The sequence below is a fragment of the Pseudonaja textilis genome, chromosome 3 (genome assembly GCF_049901715.1).
Source record: "Pseudonaja textilis isolate UNSWEBS1 chromosome 3, rPseTex1.2, whole genome shotgun sequence".
In the NCBI taxonomy this organism is placed as follows: domain Eukaryota; kingdom Metazoa; phylum Chordata; class Lepidosauria; order Squamata; family Elapidae; genus Pseudonaja; species Pseudonaja textilis.
Window position 1 is genome coordinate 80,032,614 of NC_141992.1, and position 19,920 is coordinate 80,052,533.

Genomic DNA, 19,920 nt, shown 5'->3' on the forward strand with positions numbered 1-19,920 from the left:
CTTCTTAAGGCTTTTGTTCTGGGATGTCTTTCTATCAAAATACTCTTCATTACCATAACAGAAACCCTGTATACTACAAATCTTCAGAGGAATACTCGTAGGCAGGGGCACTAATAATCCTTCACATATTTGGAGCTACAATTCCTAAAATACTTTGTATTTAGCTAGCTGAATGTAGCTGAGATCCATTTGGAAGATACCTGATTCTAGCAAGGTAGTGAATTTGAACAATTGACCAGTTGAGGGCCTTTCCTTATATAAAATATAATTCTATGCAATTTTAGGGTAAGGCAAAGTTACCCTATGGGCAATGCATTAACTCCCAGAATTCCTCCTCCAGTCATGTTAGCTCAGGAATTCTGGGAGTTGAAGTCCACAAGTCTTAAAGTCTTGCCAAATTTGAAGACCCTTGATCTATGGAGATTCTCAGTCATCCAGGTCATGGTTGTCCCAAAGGTGCTTTTTCAAGAGGAACTGGACTTTCTGGTATTTCTTTGAAGACGTTTCGCGTCTCATGGATGAGAAGTGAAATATCTTCAAAGAAAAGTCCAGAAAGTCCAGTTGCCTCTTAAAAAAGCACCTTTGGGACAAATGACAAGTATTTATTTTGTTGGGAATGAATCAGGTGCCAAGAATCGGGGCCCTTCATAAAGTTGCAGCATAGAAGATTTATTCAAACCTATACCCAAGAATCTAGTTAATTAGCTTTCAACACTAAATAGGCACCAGATAAAGGATGGCAAAATTCAAGGGGAGCTGGACTTGGACCTCTTGTGGCAACACAAGGACTCTAAATTTATTGTGTGTTTTACTCCACTGCTCTAGCTCTGCCTGCTGTTCACCTACAGAACAGCTTATGTGGTGATTTCCTGGGCATTCCTTTTTAACCACTCACAGCACTGGAAACTCTGGTTATTGGAGCAATAATTTAAGGGTTCTGCAGTTCTGCCACAGATCATCAAAGATTTACACTCTCAATATTTCTTCTATCCTTCATGCCAGGCTTTCTCGATCTCAGCAATTTCAAGATGTGTGAACTTCAGCTCCCTGAATTCTCCAGCCAGCATGATGGCTGGGAAATTCCGGCAGCTGAAATCTACACATCTTGAAATTGTTGAAGCTGAGGAAGACTTCTCCATGCTGCAGCTAAGGCACAGTTCTACAAGCGTGTACTTTCCCTTTAAACAGCTTGATCAGCCCAGTCTGCCTTCCTCCATGTCTACATTTATCCCTTGCTCCATCTATTCCCCCACCCCCTGTTTCTGTTATAATCTCTGCAATGGCCTTTTTGGTACACCTCCTGTTAGATTACATAAGGAGACCTGTCAGAATTGGAAAGTCTACTTTGGCTCCTAGCATTATGCCCTTATTTAATCCTTTTTATGAGACAAGAGTTTTCTGTGATAAAAACTCTAAATGTTCTTATTGGCACCTTTAAAGGTCTGGATAAATCTATACACCTCTGCCCTTGTCAAAAAGCTCAGGCGGAAAACCTCCCACATTATTTCCTAAATTGTAAACTTTACCTGAGACTCAAGAGGAGAAAAGAAGCCAAAAGGAAAAAAAAGAAAGAAAGAAAAGCCCTGATGTTTAAAAGTGGCCTATATCATCACCCGCTATTTTAGATAAGGTGATGGTTTTTCTCCCATGGAATAATTATAGCTAACATGTCTAAGAAAAGTCAAGGGAATCTTATATTCCATTTTCTATTTCATTATCAGAAAGAGATCTGATATATACTATTGCTTCAGTTGATTTGCCTCATTCGTGCTCCAGAATATTAATGGTAGTAATTATTAAAATAAAAAAAACATATACTTTATCATTTCCCAGAGAAACAAATGCACGCACACACACACACACACACACACACACACACACAATCTTTGTACAAATTATATTTACCTCTCTCCGTGTATCAGCTGCTGCCAGTGAATGCCAATATGCTTTGGATCATTCCTTTGTCACCAACAACTTCTTTTTAATGTATATAAATGCCTCCGAACCCATTATGATTTTCAGGAATGCATCTAAGTTCCATGTAGGGATGGTGTGTGATTTCTTAGAAAACATAGTTTGGAAGTGAGGGCCTTGCCTTGAAAAGATGAAAAAAAGATGCTTTGGGGAAAGCAATATAAAGTCTGAAAAAGTAAGTAGGAAGTTTGTGACCAGCCATGCCAATCACACAGCTTTTCAATGACACTGTGTTGTAGCGCCCATTTTTTGAAAGAGTCCAAAAACACCCTCAAAATCCCAAATTCCCACCAATTTGAGTAACCATAATATATGTCTGGAGAACAAGACAACATAGAGTAAAAATGGGACAAGAGAGAAGATGGCCAACTGGTTCTTTTATTTAAGGTCCCTTAAACAAAAATACTTCCACCGAAATGCTGGCTATTATTAATACTAATTTTAAAAAGTGTCTCCAGGAATTATTTTGATTTATTTACAGGACTTTCATACGATGACTCTATATGGATCAGAACAATTTATAAAAAACATGGTTATAAACAAAGGAATCCTTCCCCCAGGATCCATTCCAACCATCCTATCCCATCGCTTGGACGAAGAAAAGAAGTTGAGAATGAACTATATGTGGTTTGGAGTTATTTGTGAATGATGTTGCTCAAATACCTAAGTAAATACTTCGCCTGGTGGAGAACAATAGATTTGGGGATCTTGTACATTATAGAAGTACTGGATTGGTCTGCTGACAACACTTCATAAAAATCAGCTATTCTTCTAATCAAAAGCTTTGTTGGAACCAGCATTAATGTCTGATTCCTGATTTATGTGGTAGGGGTGAATAATATTTGTGGACATAGGCTTTTCATTATAGCAGCGACATAATAAAATAATCATAAGAGGGACAAAGGTTTTTTCTTTAAAAAGTTAAGAGTGTATGAATAGGAGATAAGTGATAGATGATAGATGACTGATAGATGGCTAGATAGAGATAGACAGACAGACAGAAAGACAGACAGACAGATAGATAAATAGAAACAGAAAGATAGATGAGATACATACATGATAGATAGCAAGAGAGAGAGAGAGAGAGAGAGATAAATGAGAGATATCTGATAGAGAGCAATAGAGAGGTAGATGAAAGATAGATAGATGATTGATAGATAGATAGATACCGTGTTTCTCCAACAACACAGCCTCCCCCAATAGGAAGTCCCAGCATGTTTTATAGGCATGAAATGAAATTAAGCCCCTTCCCCCAAATTAAGGGCTATTTTAAAACATGCAAAATGGGGGGGAAGGGTGGGGGGCTTGCCATTAGGAGCACCCCAGGGGCAGCCATGCCTCGCCACCAACCTCCCCACTGTCGCCAAGTACTTTTGCTGCACACCCAGGTATGGTGCTGCCTGTGTTGACATCGGCATTGGTGGGGCACTTCATATTGGGAGACCTTCTACCACCGTTGCTTTCCCTTCTCCCCATGCCACCGTGGCATTTGGAGCATCGCCACGGCATTTGGCGCAGCCACACGGGGCTGGCCAGGGCTCCTCCCTTCAACCAGAGCTGGCGGAGACACTCAGCTTCAGGAGCTCCTGTCGCCGCCTTCCCTTTGCCTTCAAAGGCAAAGCCCATGCTTTTAAAAATGATGCCCTACTATGACTTGGGAAACCAAGCTCAGGTCAGTCTGGCTCTTTCTTTTAGCAGGCAGGCACGCACTCGTGGCTCGCTTTCCTAGCTCTGCCCAGCCTGCCCGGCTCTGGCGTGGCCCTGCCAGGATGAGCGGAGGGCCCAGTGGGGAGGCGCTCACTGCCTTGGCCAGAGCTCCACCACCGGGCAGGAGGGCCCGCCTGTCAGCTGCGCTGGGCACCCCAGGCAAAGCTCTTTGTACTCTGCCCAGCGCCAGGCAGGGATGGTGGCTGGGCACTTCTCCCGGGTGGGCCGATCCTGCGCTGCGGCCCCGGGAGATTCACCTCCCCACGTGGGGTTGGGCTGCCCTCTCGGGCAGGGGAGGTTTTGTCGTAGTAGGGAGTTGTTTTTAAAAGAATGGGCTTTGCCTTCGAATGATGGCCGGGAAGGCGGCGACAGGAGCGCCTGAAGCCAAGTGTCTCCACCGGGCTCCAGTTGCAGGGAGGAGCTCTGGCCAGTGCCACGTGGCTGTGCCAAATGCCGCGGTGATGCTCCAAATGCCATGGCAGCACAGGGAGGAGGGAAAGCAATGGTGGCAGAAGGTTTCCCGATATGAAGTGTCCCACCAATGCCGAGGTCAACATCCAAGCCGTCGCCACCCACCTGCATGAGGATGCAAGGGGGGAATTAAGTCACCCCTGAAAAGACGGCCTAGCCATTTTTTCGGGGCTCAAAAAAAAATAAGACCTGGCCTTAATATATGAGAAACACAATAGATAGATAGATAGATAGATAGATAGATAGATAGATAGATAGATAGATAGATAGATAGATAGATAGATAGATAGATAGATAGACAGACTGACAGACTGGGCTTTTGCCCAGCCCAGATCTATACATGATAGATAGTAATAGAGTGGTAGATAGATAGATAATAATAGATAGATAATAGAGATAGATACATGATAGATAGCAAGAGAGAGAGAGAGAGAGAGGTGATAGAGATAGATAGGTGATAGATACATGATAGATAGTAATAGAGTGGTAGATAGATAATAGAGATAGATACATGATAGATAGCAATAGATAGATAGATAGATAGATAGATAGATAGATAGATAGATAGATAGATAGATAGATAGTAGCAATAGACAGGTAGATAGATAGAGATAGATTATAGATCAAAAGATGATGGATAGATGAAAAAAAGAGATAATAGAACAACAGAGTTGATAGAGATAGGGACAGATGAGTTTAAATTGTGCATTTGTCATTGTTGTGTTTCTAGGAAGTTCTGGACTCCCCAGAATAGGGCTGAGGAGCACTTTAGTCTACTTCATGTCCATTCCTTCTCTATAGAAAGAGCAACCACCAGTGGTTGTAGGTGACACTTACATTTCTAAGTCAGAGCCAGTTGTATATCAATGGCCTGAGGCAGAAGATGCGGAAGAACGACCTCAGCTATACTGCAAAACAGATGGCAAAGCAAAACTATACTGTGCAGATCCTGTCCTTGATATAAATCAGGATTTTGGGATCCCACAAGCAAGCCAAGGTAGTCCAGCCCAGATTTTATAGTAGAGTAACAAAGGAAGAATCATGGGCTTGCAAGAAAAAAAACTACAAAATCAAATTGACAGTTAACTGGCTTTTTCGCATGAGTGTGCTAGTTCTGAGTCAAATACTGTATACTTCACCCATTTATTCATTATTTTTGTTTATACTTATTTATCCTTAAACAGATACAGAAAATAGTTATGCTAATGGTTAAGATTTTTAGAGATGGCTCTGTGGAAGCTGACCACTCACTTGTTTAAATAAAATAACATATTGAAAGCCATGGATTTCATTTTAGCTTCAGCTAAGATTTAAGACTGAAGTCTTATGCGCACTTCGCCATGGCTCAAGAGTGTTAATGAACACAGTGGGATCTACTTCTAAGTAAACATCCCTTGGATTGCTCGGCATATAATGATGAAAGCAAGAGGCTTAAGTTATTGACAATCTGACTTGCTCTACTGGCTTCAGCAGAATCTGGTTACATTTGTTTAATAGCATTTTTATCCCTTTCCATACAATGTGGTACAAGGCAACTTATAGAGGAAGTATATAAACATTAAAATATATTAAAACACATTTTACATTTTAAAGCGAAAGCAGCATGCTGTGAAAAGGAGAGGTAAAAGATTGAAAAATCAGCAGACACCCAATAAAAATATCACCTGGGGAAAAAGCTTTTGTATATACTATATGTGTGTGTATATGCTATACATGTTTTGCTTACTGATTTTCCAAGCAAGTTTGACCTGACCTCATTCAGAAACAGAACTATGGACCATTTTCTGTCTTTGGCCCAATCCAATAATCTGTTCCTGTATTTTAATGGCACATTGTTACTGCAGAAAAATCCAATTCCTTGGTCTTCACTTAAGTAGTATCAGAAATTGGAAGACAGAAAAGAAAATCATTGTAAAAGATTCCTACAGAGTTTATAGTACTTGTGCTGAGTTGTGATTTAGGAGAGGCATGTCACACACAGATATATACATTTCTCCCAGGATTACTGGGAGTAGGAAAGGTGCCTTTTCCACAGTGTCCCATTTACACAGTGATTTTGTGGCAGCTCCTTCTAACAGCTAATGGTAATAGGGAAGCAGTGAGGCCAAGCAGTCTGGTTGAAAGAGGCAGGAGAAGACTTGCTCCTGCTTCTGTCTAATAATCCTGTTGTCAAAAATGACTCTCAAAAGACTCCAGCTGAAGCCATATTTTTCTCGCTTCGTTTCTTAGTTGCCATACTTATGGGGGGAGGGGGATTTATGGAATGTAGAATGTTTTCCTCCAATGTGCCAGACAAAACAACAATAAGGCTCCTGAGAACCAAGGCCAAATCAGCGTGCCCTTGCAATGGCAGGAGGGAGTGCTGAGAAGTTCATCATCTACTTGGTTGGCTAAGGTGACCTGTGACATGAGGGCGATAGACAATATCTATTCTTTAATCATACCCAAAACCCAGGAATTATTCAATATTGGTTTCACCTTTGACCATGGCGATATGATGCACCCAATAAACTAAATTTTTGAGGAAGCCAAGGCCTTGAATTGATTGGGAGCAATACTCAGAACCATGAGTAATGAACTGTCTTGAACTATCACTTTTCCTCTTCAAGTAGCTATAACCATCCATTGTCCATGCACAATTGAAAGTTCCAGTGGAGACAAGTGTGTCTCGATCTTGGGAGTTGAGTGGATAAATGGCCAGTGTGCTGTCCAGACAGTATATAGGTAATTGGGAATTGAGATAGTTAAGTAGGAATTGGGAGCTGTCCTCTTAAGGGAATGCCTCATGGTAAATGTAGTTAATGCATCATGGGAAATGTAATTCATATCATGTGTTCACATCTGTAATCATGATTGGTCACTGAATTGACCCTTGGTTGTGTTGGGGAATTTTCTTTACTCTTGCTTGGACCCAGCACTGTGCTGGTGTCTCAGCCTTTGCTCCATCATTATGGGATGAAGATCACTATAATTTTACACTATGAAGTCAGCTATGCAAAGAATTGCACATTAGATGAATCTCGACATAACTGTGAGTTATACCTCAAGAATGCCTTGTGATCCAATAAAGAAACTTTGTATGGAAGCCTTTGTAGAGTTTGCCTGTCTGTCTTTATATTCAGCCAGCAATTTAAAAGACAGAACAGCCAGAGGTTGCATATATATTCCACACTGCCTAGCCATATATTAGATTTGGATTTGCCATTAGGGAATCTATGGTTCATAATATCATACAAACTGGATAGTTAACCATATTGAGACTATATAGAAGGTAAGCTGTTCAGAGTTTGTATTCAGCAGGTTCTCACCAGTTCTAGAGAACCGGTAGCGGAAATTTTGAGTAGTTTGGAGAACCGGCAAATACCACCTCTGACTGGAGATTTTACAGTATCCTTCCCCTGCCACGCCCACCAAACCACGCTCACAGAACCAGTAGTAAAAAAAAAACTGAATCCCATCACTGAAGCTGTTCCACCATAACTGTCTCTCATTATAATTTAATATGGTACATTATTTGTGGATAAGTGAACTTAGAAAGCTCCACAGGCTTTGCAGGAGCGTGATGATACCAAAATGATGACATCATCAAGTGGGATAACATCATCATGCAAATACCATGAATATATAGTCAGGTGCTATCATTCCCACTGAAAACTAAAAAAGAAATTTTCAATTTAGCTCATTAAAGTTCAGTCCGTAAGACTGCTATATTTTTTTGCAGCTAATATTTTTGCCAAACTATCAATGTGAGCTTTGAAATAGATTTATTAATATTGTGAATATTAATCACATTCTTATTGGGGTATGCAGGAACATCTATGAAAATGACAGGCATAGTTCTCTGTAAGACTCACTAAATAAATTACATAGCATGGAATTAGTGCCAGAGAGGTACTTTTGATTCCAAAATAAAACCTCCTATCCAGAAGCTGGTCTGGGATAATCTGAAACAATACACTAATCTGAAACAATACACAATACAATTTGAAACAGTTTCAGGGAGAAATTCCATCAATTGTTGAATTAAGGAAGTCCTTTAGAATTAAAGGGGAACTGGCAATAACAGAGAGAAATGATGAGAAGTGTGATTCTAGGTTGGATGTTGGCAACCTGTGGCTCCAGAGCTGCATGCGGCTCTTTGGGCCCTGTGCTGCAGCTCCCTGTCCAATCACTGGCTGGCCCCACCCCTTCCCCTTCTTTCCCTTTCCCTCCCTCACCTGGACTGAGAAGGTAAGGGTGATGGCAGGGGATGGAGAAGCAGCCGGGGCTGCACACCCTCCTGGCCCTGCCACAGCTGGCCACGGGGTCATGAAAGGAGATGCAGGGGGAGAGAAGGAGGGTTGACCAAAGAGAAGCCTCGGCCGTGGCTGGCGATCATTCCTCAGGCAGCCTGGATTTCCAAAAAGAAGAAATAAAAGGAGCAGCAAAGAGCCCCAAGGAAAGTCTGCTGGCTTGGTCCAGCCATGGCTTTCTGAGGGGCGGGGGTGAAGAGACATAGAGAGAGATATACACAGAAAGAGAAGATAGGGAGAGGGGGAGATAGATATAGAGAAAGATACAGAGGGAGAGAGAGACAGAGAGAGAGACAGATACAGAGGAGGAGATAGAGAAATACAGAGATAGAAGTGGGGAGAGAGGGGAAGATAAGGAGGGGCAAAGAGAGAGATTCAGAGAGAGAGGTACACAGAGAGGTACAGAGAGGGGGAAGGAGAAATACAGAGATAGAAGGGAAGACAGAGAGGAGGAGAGATACACAGAGAGAGAGAGAGATATACACACACACATACACACAGAGAGAGAGAGAAGGGTTTTGTGGCTAGGGAGGTGTGGCTAAGGGGTCATGTGACTAGGTGGGAGTGAGTGAGATCAAGTTGCCCATGCCCACCCAGGTTTTGTGGCTCCCAGTGTTGTTGTTTTTTATGTGGAAAACGGGTCCAAATGGCTCTTTGAATATTGCAGACCCCTGTTCTAGGCTCTTAAGAAATATTGGATGTATAGCCATTTAAGGCAGTCAAAGGAAGCGTCTCCTGTAACTTTTTGTAAATATTCTGACAGCTATAAAAGAATTTCACTTATTAGCAGCTGCAGCCGAATATATGATGTTAAATAAAGGTGAGAGCTAGCAGTGTGAAAAACCATAATAGTGATGTTTTAATTAAAAATACATCTAAGTTCTCTTCCATTGACCAAAAGGAAGCTAAATAAGAGAGTGATGAGAGGGAAATACAGATAGTAAAACATGTCAGATCTATTGTATTTATTTATTTATTTTTATCTAAGTAGGTTACAATAATTTGTGAACAATCTAAGTTGTTGTACTGCCTCTCAAACCTGTGATGTGAACATAAAGTGGGCAGTTGTGCAAAATCAAAAACACACACCAAAATATATTCTGGACGATCAGGATGGACTTACCGAATGCTTTGGAGTTAAGTTCTGATTTGTGGAGATATGTCCTTCACACATCACCAGAACATTAAACGCTGGACAAGTGAGCAATTGCATTAATGGAACCGACAACATGTAGGCTATTTTACTAAGGCTGGATTCACATGAGCACTTCCCAATGTGAGGGTTGCATGCAAGTTTCTGTGTTGATTGGCAGATGTTGCTTGCATGTGATGAGAGCTGCCACTCTGCAAAAATTTCAGCTGACAAAGATCTTGTGAGTCTATCTCTACTTCTATAGAAATGTCAAAGTTGATGAAGCCGAGGGTGGATATGTTTATGGTTTGGGCAGCTTGCATGAATAGACCCAAATAGCAGGTTGATGCTTCAAAACAGCTACATGCATAACATTGCCTCCATAGATTTGTTGCACAGATTTTTTTTTAAAGCAACCAAATAAATGTATTGTTATTTATGTCTGTAATCTATCTGCATAGTCCCTAAGAGTTCAGAAGGGAAATTTCTTTCAAACAAAGATTAATGATATACAATCAAATGGTTATAATCAACTTCCAGCCTTCTCTACCTTGGAACCATCTGTGATCTCATCAACTAACATGAAGCAGTAGATGCATGTTCTTTCACCCTTTTCCATTTCTTAGCTCCGTATTTCCCGCAAAGCAAATCTACCTTCTTGCAAATCATCAGCCCTATGATGAACCCTCATAAGGTCAAGTGTGTAGAAGTAGAACACAGAAAGTTCATGGTGCAGTCTTTCCCAATTTATTATTCTATTTGTCAAAGCATAAATAAAATAGGAGGTGTGCATGTGTTTATGAGGATGGTACACCTTCTTGTCAGTGAATGGTGCTCCCCATATAACTTATTTCAAAACACAATGATCTTTGCATTGTTATAAAGATGGGAAGAGATTAAGACCAAGATTAACATTAAACTAACAGTCAAGAAGTAAACAATGCCCCAATCAAGGAACTGCCAAACAAGCTAAGAGTAAATAGAAGATCAAAGAATTCCCCAAGACCATTTCGACCAACACTGTCAGGGCAAGCTACTAGAATATAAAATATGAGCAAACTCCACTCCCTAACAGCACTGATGATGATACCTAGTTTGGATAATGAAATGTCTGCATGAAAACAGTCAAAATCAGAGAGTAGAAGGACCCCTGCCTGATGGAATTAGAGTTATAGAATATCTGTGTAACTTTAACTAAATGTAAATCTCCAGGATCAGAAGAGTTGCATGCTGGAGTATTGAAGGAACATGCTGATGATTCAGTTGAAAGTTTACATATGAAATGATTGGAGCCAGACAGATATTGTTCCCATCTCTGAGAAGATGAAAAAGAAGATCCAGAAAAACATGAACTGATTAACGTAGCACATCATTGCCTTGGGATTTTTGACACATTTGAAATCAGCATTATCAAAAGATAACCTAGATTTTACAAGAATTAGTCTTACCAGAATCACCTAATCTCATTTTGGGGGGGATAAGGTAAAAACCTTAGTAAACTGGGAATGTTATAAATAGCTGGGCAAACATCTTTCACGGCTGTTTTAGTTTGGATTCCTACACTGAGCAGCAGGTTGGAATTGATATTCTAAAAGTCCCTTCAGACTCTAGGATTCTTTGCCAAGTTCTGAATGTGCAACCACACCAACGATTCTCAGTTCACGTAGGGATTTTTCCTGCTGAATCACTGCATTGATTTTCAGTTCTCTTGAAGACCAAAACAAATCAATCTTCTGTCTCAAGCCAGTTTGCTTTATTTTGTATAATTCACATCAGTTGTACCTGTTCCACCCCATTTTAATACTTTTTTTCTTGAGGCTGTTTCTCCTCACTCTCACCTCCTTCCCAATTCAAGGAATATGTCAGGTCTCCTGTGATGTACGCTGGTCTTGATTTGCGCTCAAGAGTTGACAGGACTTTTGACAGAGCCTTAACAAAACAGAAGTTTTAATCTGTATTGGTAATGTTGAAGCCATTGCTCAGGAATGCAAGAATTTCTAAGGAAGATAGCCATCTACAGTGACATGAAAGAGAATGCTTAGTTTCCACACCATGTCTCCATAGGTTTAGAAGAATCTGTGCAGCACAAGTGAGCATGAGAAGCAACAGCCCTCTTTTGAAATACTCCGTAAATTGTCTAGTTAAGAATATTGAAACTAGTTTTCTAAAAGATGATACTATTTTCTTTATCTGGATGAAGAAGGGAGGGGAACAAAACCAGGCAGGCTGAAAAGGAGAGGATGATAGGAATGTAATTAATACAGATTTTTTTTTAAAAAAAATGTAGAAGATACAATTTTTCTACAGCGTACCTTACTTTAACTGTACTATATAGGACTCCGCCAAAAATAATCCCATTTAATTGTGAGAAAATGTCGATTGTTTTGAAATCTTCATTTTTCTTGATCTTGTAGGGTGTATGTAAACTTACATCCATATGTCCACATACATACCATGACTTTTTTGACCAAAATTCCCTCCTTCCCAAAAAATAGCATATTTGATAAGAAGATAACCATTTGGCTCAGTGTGAGCTGCAAACTAAAAGATGGCTGAGAGATGCTTAGACAAAGAAGGGTAAAATGTGCTGAAATCTGTTAGATAAGAGTGAGGAAAATTATGGAATTGTTCTGCAGAAAGGAGTAGCCACAGGTCATTCAATTATTGTGTAACCTCAAATCACTTTCATTTGAACTTGGACATCCAAAAACACCACTAGTGATGCCAGTATTATTTTTCTTGAATTTATCTGATGAATGTATCTGATGTAACCCTGGCAACGTTTATGGATGGACCACTTTTTTCCCTGTTAGACATCTCTTTGTTGTGGATTCAAGTCTAATATGACATGAATGTCAAATGTAGATAACAATCCTAGGGGAGTCTAAACTCCCCATGCTTGGATGAAGTGCCAAAGAGGGATTTCTCTCCCAATAGGAGTTTTAAGGTTCAATTTTCTACAAGGCCAGGATGATCTTAGTAAGTCAGTCTTCTTTTCCTTACAATCTATGGTCTTACTCCCCACCCACTGCTATTTATGTTTTTTTTTTAAATAAAAGCAATCATATTCATAAGATTTCTATATTTAGCTTTAGTTTGGCTCTCAAATGAGCTATTGAAAAGAATCCGGTGTTCCTTAATACCGATTCCATGCTTTTGATGAAACTTGCATTGATTGCGGTGAACTCTGTAACACCAGGTCAACTTCTCATATTGGCTGTGTTTTGTTCAGCCTATGTTTTCTGCTGGTCAATTTTCTTGAATCTTTCTTGCTACTTTTATGGGATTTTCGACTCAAAAACTTGTTCTCAGCCCTGGCTGTTTGAAGTGAGCTAAATTTCCAAAGATCACCTCTTTTGCTGTGCTCTATGTATATTGGGGTGGGGGAAGTCCACCACTTTTGTACACAAATACAAACACAGACACAGACACACACAAAACACTATGGTCCAGCTTTAGAAGACCTGTCAGAATGAATAACAGGCATTTAAGCAATTCAATCAGAATCTCAAATAGCTGCAAAGTCAACAACAACAACAACACAACACATTGAAATATAACAGAACTAATTAAAATCTCATCCAATCTCTTGGGGTGCCTTTTCCTGGCCCTGTTTGAGTCTTTGTGGAGAGGAGATTCCAACAGAGAAATCCCTACTTCTATTTCACTTTCTGCTGGTGAGAGAAATTGGAAGACAAGGTGTAAGCTCAGAACTCACTGTTTAGTCAAACATGTGCCTGAATCAAAGCTTGTGAGGTCCCTTCCTAATAACTCCCCCCTCCCATTTCAATTTGTTTGCATCTCCCAGCTTCCTTTGAAGCTGCCCTGCTTGCTGCACCCAGATTCCTTGTGGGAACTGGAGTTGATTTTACTGTTTTTGAAGAGGCATTTTAAACAATGCTGTTATTATGTTTCCCTACAAAGTTTAACGTATATTTAATTTCTTTTATCTCTCTCTCTCTCTCTCTCTCTCTCTCTCTCTCTCTCTGTTGCCTTGGGAGAGTTTGGAGCTTTTAAGATAACCTAGATACATTTTCCGTAAATCAATAAAAGAAAGTTGTTCTTGCCATAGTATCTGATGCTGTGTGAGGGCTCTAGAAAGACCAAGTCAGCACTAAGCTGATTGGATGAAGGCCTTTGATCCTTTCCCCTTGTAGGGTAGCTTGCATTTTAATATTTCTTTTTGAAATTGGATAATGTGGCCTTTGGAACATCTTACTCCAGGAATGAGGTCGGTTCCAATTCTTGTCTTCCATAAGAGCTTAAAGACTTGGCTCTGCCAGTTGGTTTAGGGCTCCAACAGAGGGATTTCACATTGGAGGGGAAGGGTTTGATAGATGATGAGAAGGGGAGGAGTTGGATTCAGTCTCTGCCCTTCTCATCGTATTCTCCCCCCCCCCCCATCTTTTTAGCTAGGTGAAGCTGTATATAGTATTGTATTTATGCTATTATAAATTATACAGTTTTATCTTTTACTATTGTAAACTGCTCAGATTTACAAGATGTGACAAGATGGGAAGTAAATAAATACATGCATACATAAACCATAGCCTTTGTGAAATGGCTAGCACAACGCAGTCTACACTGTGAGAAGAAAAATCTCCATGCCATGTTTGCTATCCATATCACTCACTAACTTCAACCATCCCGTCCTTGTCAGTGAATTCTTGAAATGAAACAAAAGACCGGTTAAACCTTCCCGCCTATCTTGAACCCTAGTGTTGGACTTGTCCCAACTTGGTCATTTAGGAAAGATGAGCCTTTGACTTTATTCGTAGTGATAGGTCTACTTTTACTAAAGCCAAGTTGCAAGACTTTTTTTTTTTAAAAAAAAGCCATATCTGAGGTTTGCATGCAAAAACTGCCTACTTATTTCCTCTTTCCCAAATCCTTCCCCCACCCCCACCCCAATTATCTCCTTGGTGTCCAATTGGATTCAAAATAACAAATTGTTTTGGTAATAGCTCTGCTGCTTGGCAACCTCCACAATGGTCTGCATTCCATCCCCATGTTTGTGACCTTGGGGTCGATTGGCTGTTGTCCCTGACAGACAGTAGGTTTCTTGTCTTCCTCCCCCCCCCCCAGTTCCCGCCTCCCCCCACTATTCATGATAGTCTGGCATCAGTGAAGCAGCGATTGGGCAAAGCAGGATGACAGCATTGACACCTATGTTGAAACTGCATCTTTCAGTAGGACATTGGCACATATCAGCAACTCTATCCAAACTACAAAAAAAAGCAATAGCAATAGCATTTAGACTTCTATACTACTTTATAGTGCTTTACAGCCCTCTCTAAGTGGTTTACAGAGTCAGCATATTGCACTCAACACTTTGGATCCTCATTTTACCCACCTTGGATGGAAGGCTGAGTCAACTTTGAGCCTGGTGAGATTCGATCTGCCAAATTGCAGACAGCCAACAGTCAGCAGAAGTAGCCTGTAGTACTGCACTCTAACCACTGTGCCACCAAGGCTCTTCAGGTAATGGGTAAATCCCCTCAGGTAATGGAAATGCTTCACATACACAATAATACTCCCCCATCCCAAAACCTACCACCCACAAATCAACAGCTGGACACACAAAGGGGCAAAGATTGTCAGACCATACAGGGTGGGAAATCTCATTTTCTCCTTACTGGACCCAGCCTACTCCTAGGGAAAAACTTCTTTGTGTACTCCCTCAAAACAAAGAACAGACCTTTCTGTAAATATAATATCACTTCTTTTAACTTATGGCCATTTTCTATTGCTAAGTTGTCTGTTTCACGGTTGAAAAAAAGCCTTCTTCTGCTTCAAGCAGTTGTCCTGTATTCACTGAAATCCGGCTCAGAATAGAATAGAATAGAATAGAATAGAATAGAATAGAATAGAATAGAATAGAATAGAATAGAATAGAATAGAATAGAATAGAATAGAATTCCTTTGTTGGCCAAGTGTGATTGGACACACAAGGAATTTGTCTTGGAACAAATGCCTTCAGTATACATAAAAGAAAAGATACATTTGTCAAGAATGATCAGGTACAACACTTAATAATAGTCATAAAGTACAATAAGCAATCAAATCATACTAGGAAACAGTCCATATAGATCATAAGGATACAAGTGACAAAGTTACAGACTTACAGTCACAAGTGTGAGGGGATAGTGATAAGGAGCGATGAGAAAGTTAATAGTAATAGTAATGCAGACTTTGTAAATAGTTGGACAGTGTTGAGGGAATTATCTGTTTAGCAGAGTGATGGTGTTCGGGGAAAAACTGTCCTTGTGTCTAGTTGTTCTTGTGTGCAGTGCTCTATATCGTCTTTTGTGGTGTGTAGTGCTCTATAGCGGCGAACTAGAATTTTCTTCTAACAATTTAAATCCACTGAAGTGGAGATGGTAATCCTTGACTTACGGCCACAATGGAGTCCAATGTTTCTGTTCTTGAGTGAGACATTTGTTAAGTGAGCTTTGCTCCTTTTTTTGACCTCTCTTGGCCTACTTGTTCAGTGAATCACTGCAGTTGATAAGTGAGTAATCCAGTTGTTAAGTGAATCTGGCTTCCCCATTGACTTTGCTTGTCAGAAGGTCGCAGAAAGGGGATCCCATGACCTTGCCACACAGCGACGGCCATAAATATGAACCAATTGCCAAGCATCTGAATTTTGATCACATGATCATGGGGATTCTGCAGAGGTCGTAACTGTGAAAAATGGTAATAAGTCACATTTTTCAGTGCTTTTTGTAAGTTTGAACAGTCAGTTCAAGGACTACCTCTACATGGAGCCCTCCAAACCTATGTGAGGAGCCTCACCCCACATTCTTCACCATGCAGCTGTTGGGAAAGGCCATTCAACTACATCCAGAGAGCTCCTTTTTCTTGAAAAAAATAAAAAGTGTTGTGCTTCTTCGGCAGCAGGTGTGGATAGCTGAGGTGTCTGAGAGCGAGGACTTAGATGAGGGGCCTGCGTGTGATGCAGGGATGGGGCCAGGACTATTGGAGAGTGGGGTATTCATTTTGGCGCTTATGGAGTCTTGCAGCAGTGATGCAGAGGACCCTGAGAAGCATGTACCCAGTGCGCGTAAGGAAAGAACAGTTGTAGCAGCACAAGCGACTCAGGAGTAAGGCTGCAAGGTGATGACCCCTCCCATAAGGGATAAAAGCCAGCCCTTAGGGATTGGGTTCTTTGCAGGAAGCAAAGAAATTCTTTCAACTCCAAGTTCTTGTGGAAGTCCTGTCTATTCTGGTTTGTTTTCAGAGACTTTTGGTTTTGGATATTTCCCTGCAATTATCTTGAAAGGGCTTGCTGTTATCTGGGACAATTAGTTTTAATGACTCTTTGCTGTGAATGAACAGAATTCACAGAAACACATTAAAAAGTTTTGCTTTTATGTATACTTCATGTATTTTATTTGAACAAGGCTTGAGTCGGAACAAAAAGGGCCATTGTTTTGTGATATCTTCTAATCCTGGTGGAAAACCTATTAGCAAACAATGTGTAAATTTCAATAAGAGTCCAGTCCGGGAAATGGTGGTGATAGTAATTCTTAAAGTAGGTAAATGTTATTGAAAATATATTTGAGAGTACTAAGAGGCTGAGCTTGTCGATCAGAAAAGTCGGCAGTTCGGTGGTTTGAATCCCTAGCACCACGTAATGGAGTGAGCTCCGGTAACTTGTCACAGCTTCTACCAACCTAGCAGATTGAAAGCATGTAGTTGGCGTTTAGTAATGCTGGCCACATGACCACAGAGATGTCTTCGGACAGCGCTGGCTCTTCGGCTTTGTAACGGAGATGAGCGCCGCCCCCTAGAGCCGGAAATGACTAGCACATATGTGCAAGGGGAACCTTTATCTTTATCTTTACTATTAAGAGAAAGTTAGAAAAAATGATTTACCAGTTTAAAGAAAATCTCTCTGTGTTAAAAAGAACGTTTATAAAAGAAAAAATGTTATTATAGGGAGGGATCTAAGTATAATACTGACATATAAAGCATGTATGTCAAGGAGTCAAAGAAAAAGATGCACTAGAAAGTTTTGACTTCAAAACAGTGGGTTTTTTTTTTTAAAAAAGGTTTAGCACTTTAAAAAAAGGTGAAACAAAAGAGGTGGTTTTTTTTCTGCAGTTAGGTTAAAAAATTTGGAAGCACACAATGAACCTTGTTAATAAAAATGGGGACAGTTCACAAAGATTAATAGGTGCAAATAGAAATACATACTATTTCCATAGCAAGGAAGTTAAAGCAGGAATGGTTAAATTGATTATTTTTATTCAAAGAGGAAAATATGCTTTCCTTTGGATATCACTTCTGGATTTTGTGCTTGTGATGAAAAACAGTGAAACTTTGTGGTTTTGTTGATCAGAAAGATTTGTTGTTACAGCAATGGGTAGTTATATATTAATGTATAAAAGCAAAAGGTTGAGTTGAAGTGTTTTTATCTTGTACTGTGCTAAGAAGAGTTGGAAGTCATTGCCCCCTTTTTTTTCTTTTTTTCCTCCCTTGTACCTCACATCCCCCTTTTCCCTGCTCCTTTTCCTTCCCTTAATTTCTTATTGTCTTGTCTTTGTATTTTATATAATACAACAAATAAAAATTTGAATTGAGGAAATGGTGGTGATGGGAAGAGGGGAGCCAATCTTGTGGTGCTTCTTTCAATCAAGAATCTCTTGAAGTCCCTTTGGCACAAAATCTTTGGGCACCACTTGTATCGTCACACCTACTGAAGAAAGTACAGGACGAGAGAAACAATAACATGTTTGATTAGAAAAGATAACACTCTGCTTGTTAATGCTCTACTTGACATTTCAATGCAGCATGTCTGGAATGGGAAGAATATAGAAGCAAATCCCCCTTGCCTTCATTCCCACAATTCTCCCAAATTTGTTGCAGCGATTCATTGCCACGTCATTGAAAGATCTGGAAGCAAATAGATTTGACATGGAGTCTCTCTCTCTCTGTCTGTCTGTCTGTCTGTCTGTCTCTCTCTCTCTCTCTCTCTCTCCCTCCCCCTCCTCCTCCCTCTCTCCCTCTCTCCCTCTCTCCCTCTCCCTCTCTCTCTTTTTTCATTGTGTGCTAAATTTTCTCCAAGTTGGCAAAGATTTATGTAGTTCTTAATTGCTCAGACAGCTAATGAGAGAAACCATTAAGATATTATTTTGATGCTAGTGCATATTCTCAAATCTGGCTGAAGCTTTACAACCTGATGCTTTATAGAGCAACAGCTAGAGAATTCTCATTTGGAGGAGTCAGAACTTGTCAGATTTCACTTTACTGAGACTTATATTTAATGGCAGGCAAAGAACAAACACAATCCATGTGCTAAGCTAAACGCTTCTGTAATTGGATCAAAATGGAAATAATGGCTACATTGGGATCAAGTGAAGGCGCTGCCATTTCTCATTCTTTTGATACTTTCCCCCTGCAGTATCATCACTAGTGCCATTTCATCATTCTTCTTATCTTAGTACTATTTTAACAACGTACTAAGAACTTTAATACAATTAAGCAGGAAAGTTAGTGTTAACTGATAGAAGAATTCTGCATAAAGATTGACATGAATTCACACTTTCGTCCACAAAAACAACTCTACCACACATGGAAAGGCAGAAGATAGGTGATAAATAGATAGATGACAGATTAGTTGGATAGATGAAAGATAGATATACATAGATGATAGGTAGCTAGCTAACTAGGTAGGTAGGTAGGTAGGTAGGTAGGTAGGTAGATAAATGATTGATAGATAAATAGATGATAGATAGATAGATAGATAGATAGATAGATAGATAGATAGATAGATAGATAGATGAGAGACACAGACAAAAAGAGAGAGAACAGTATTTTTCATAAATTGTTGTACTGTTTAAAATTGCTTCTAAGTACCCAATAAATCTAAGGAATTAATGATTCTTTATTGTGGAAAAGAAAGGGAAAGAAAGGGAAGGGAAGGGAAGGGAAGACAAGAAGAAAAGGGAAGGGAAAGGAAAAGAAAAGTAAGGGAAGGGAAGGACTATCAATAAAATCAAACTCCATAATTAAGTTAGGGATAGCAGTTTTTAGAAGTATATCATGCATTACCCTATGCCCTGGATGCCACTGAAGTAAAAATGGAGTTTCTAGCTCTAAGATGCTCTCCAATATCCAACATTCTACAGGAGATCCCTTCTCATTTAACAATAGTCCAGAACTATGAGAACCGCGGAAAGGGTGCTTTGTGGCCTATAAAGCATCTCTGGAATTTGTACAACGTTGAGACCATGTTCTGGGTATTTGGCCACCTGTTTGCCCTTATGACCAGTTGCCAGGTGCCTTGCAAACATGTGCTTGCCATTTGCAACCTTTCCTCCATTTTCTCCAGAAGCTCAA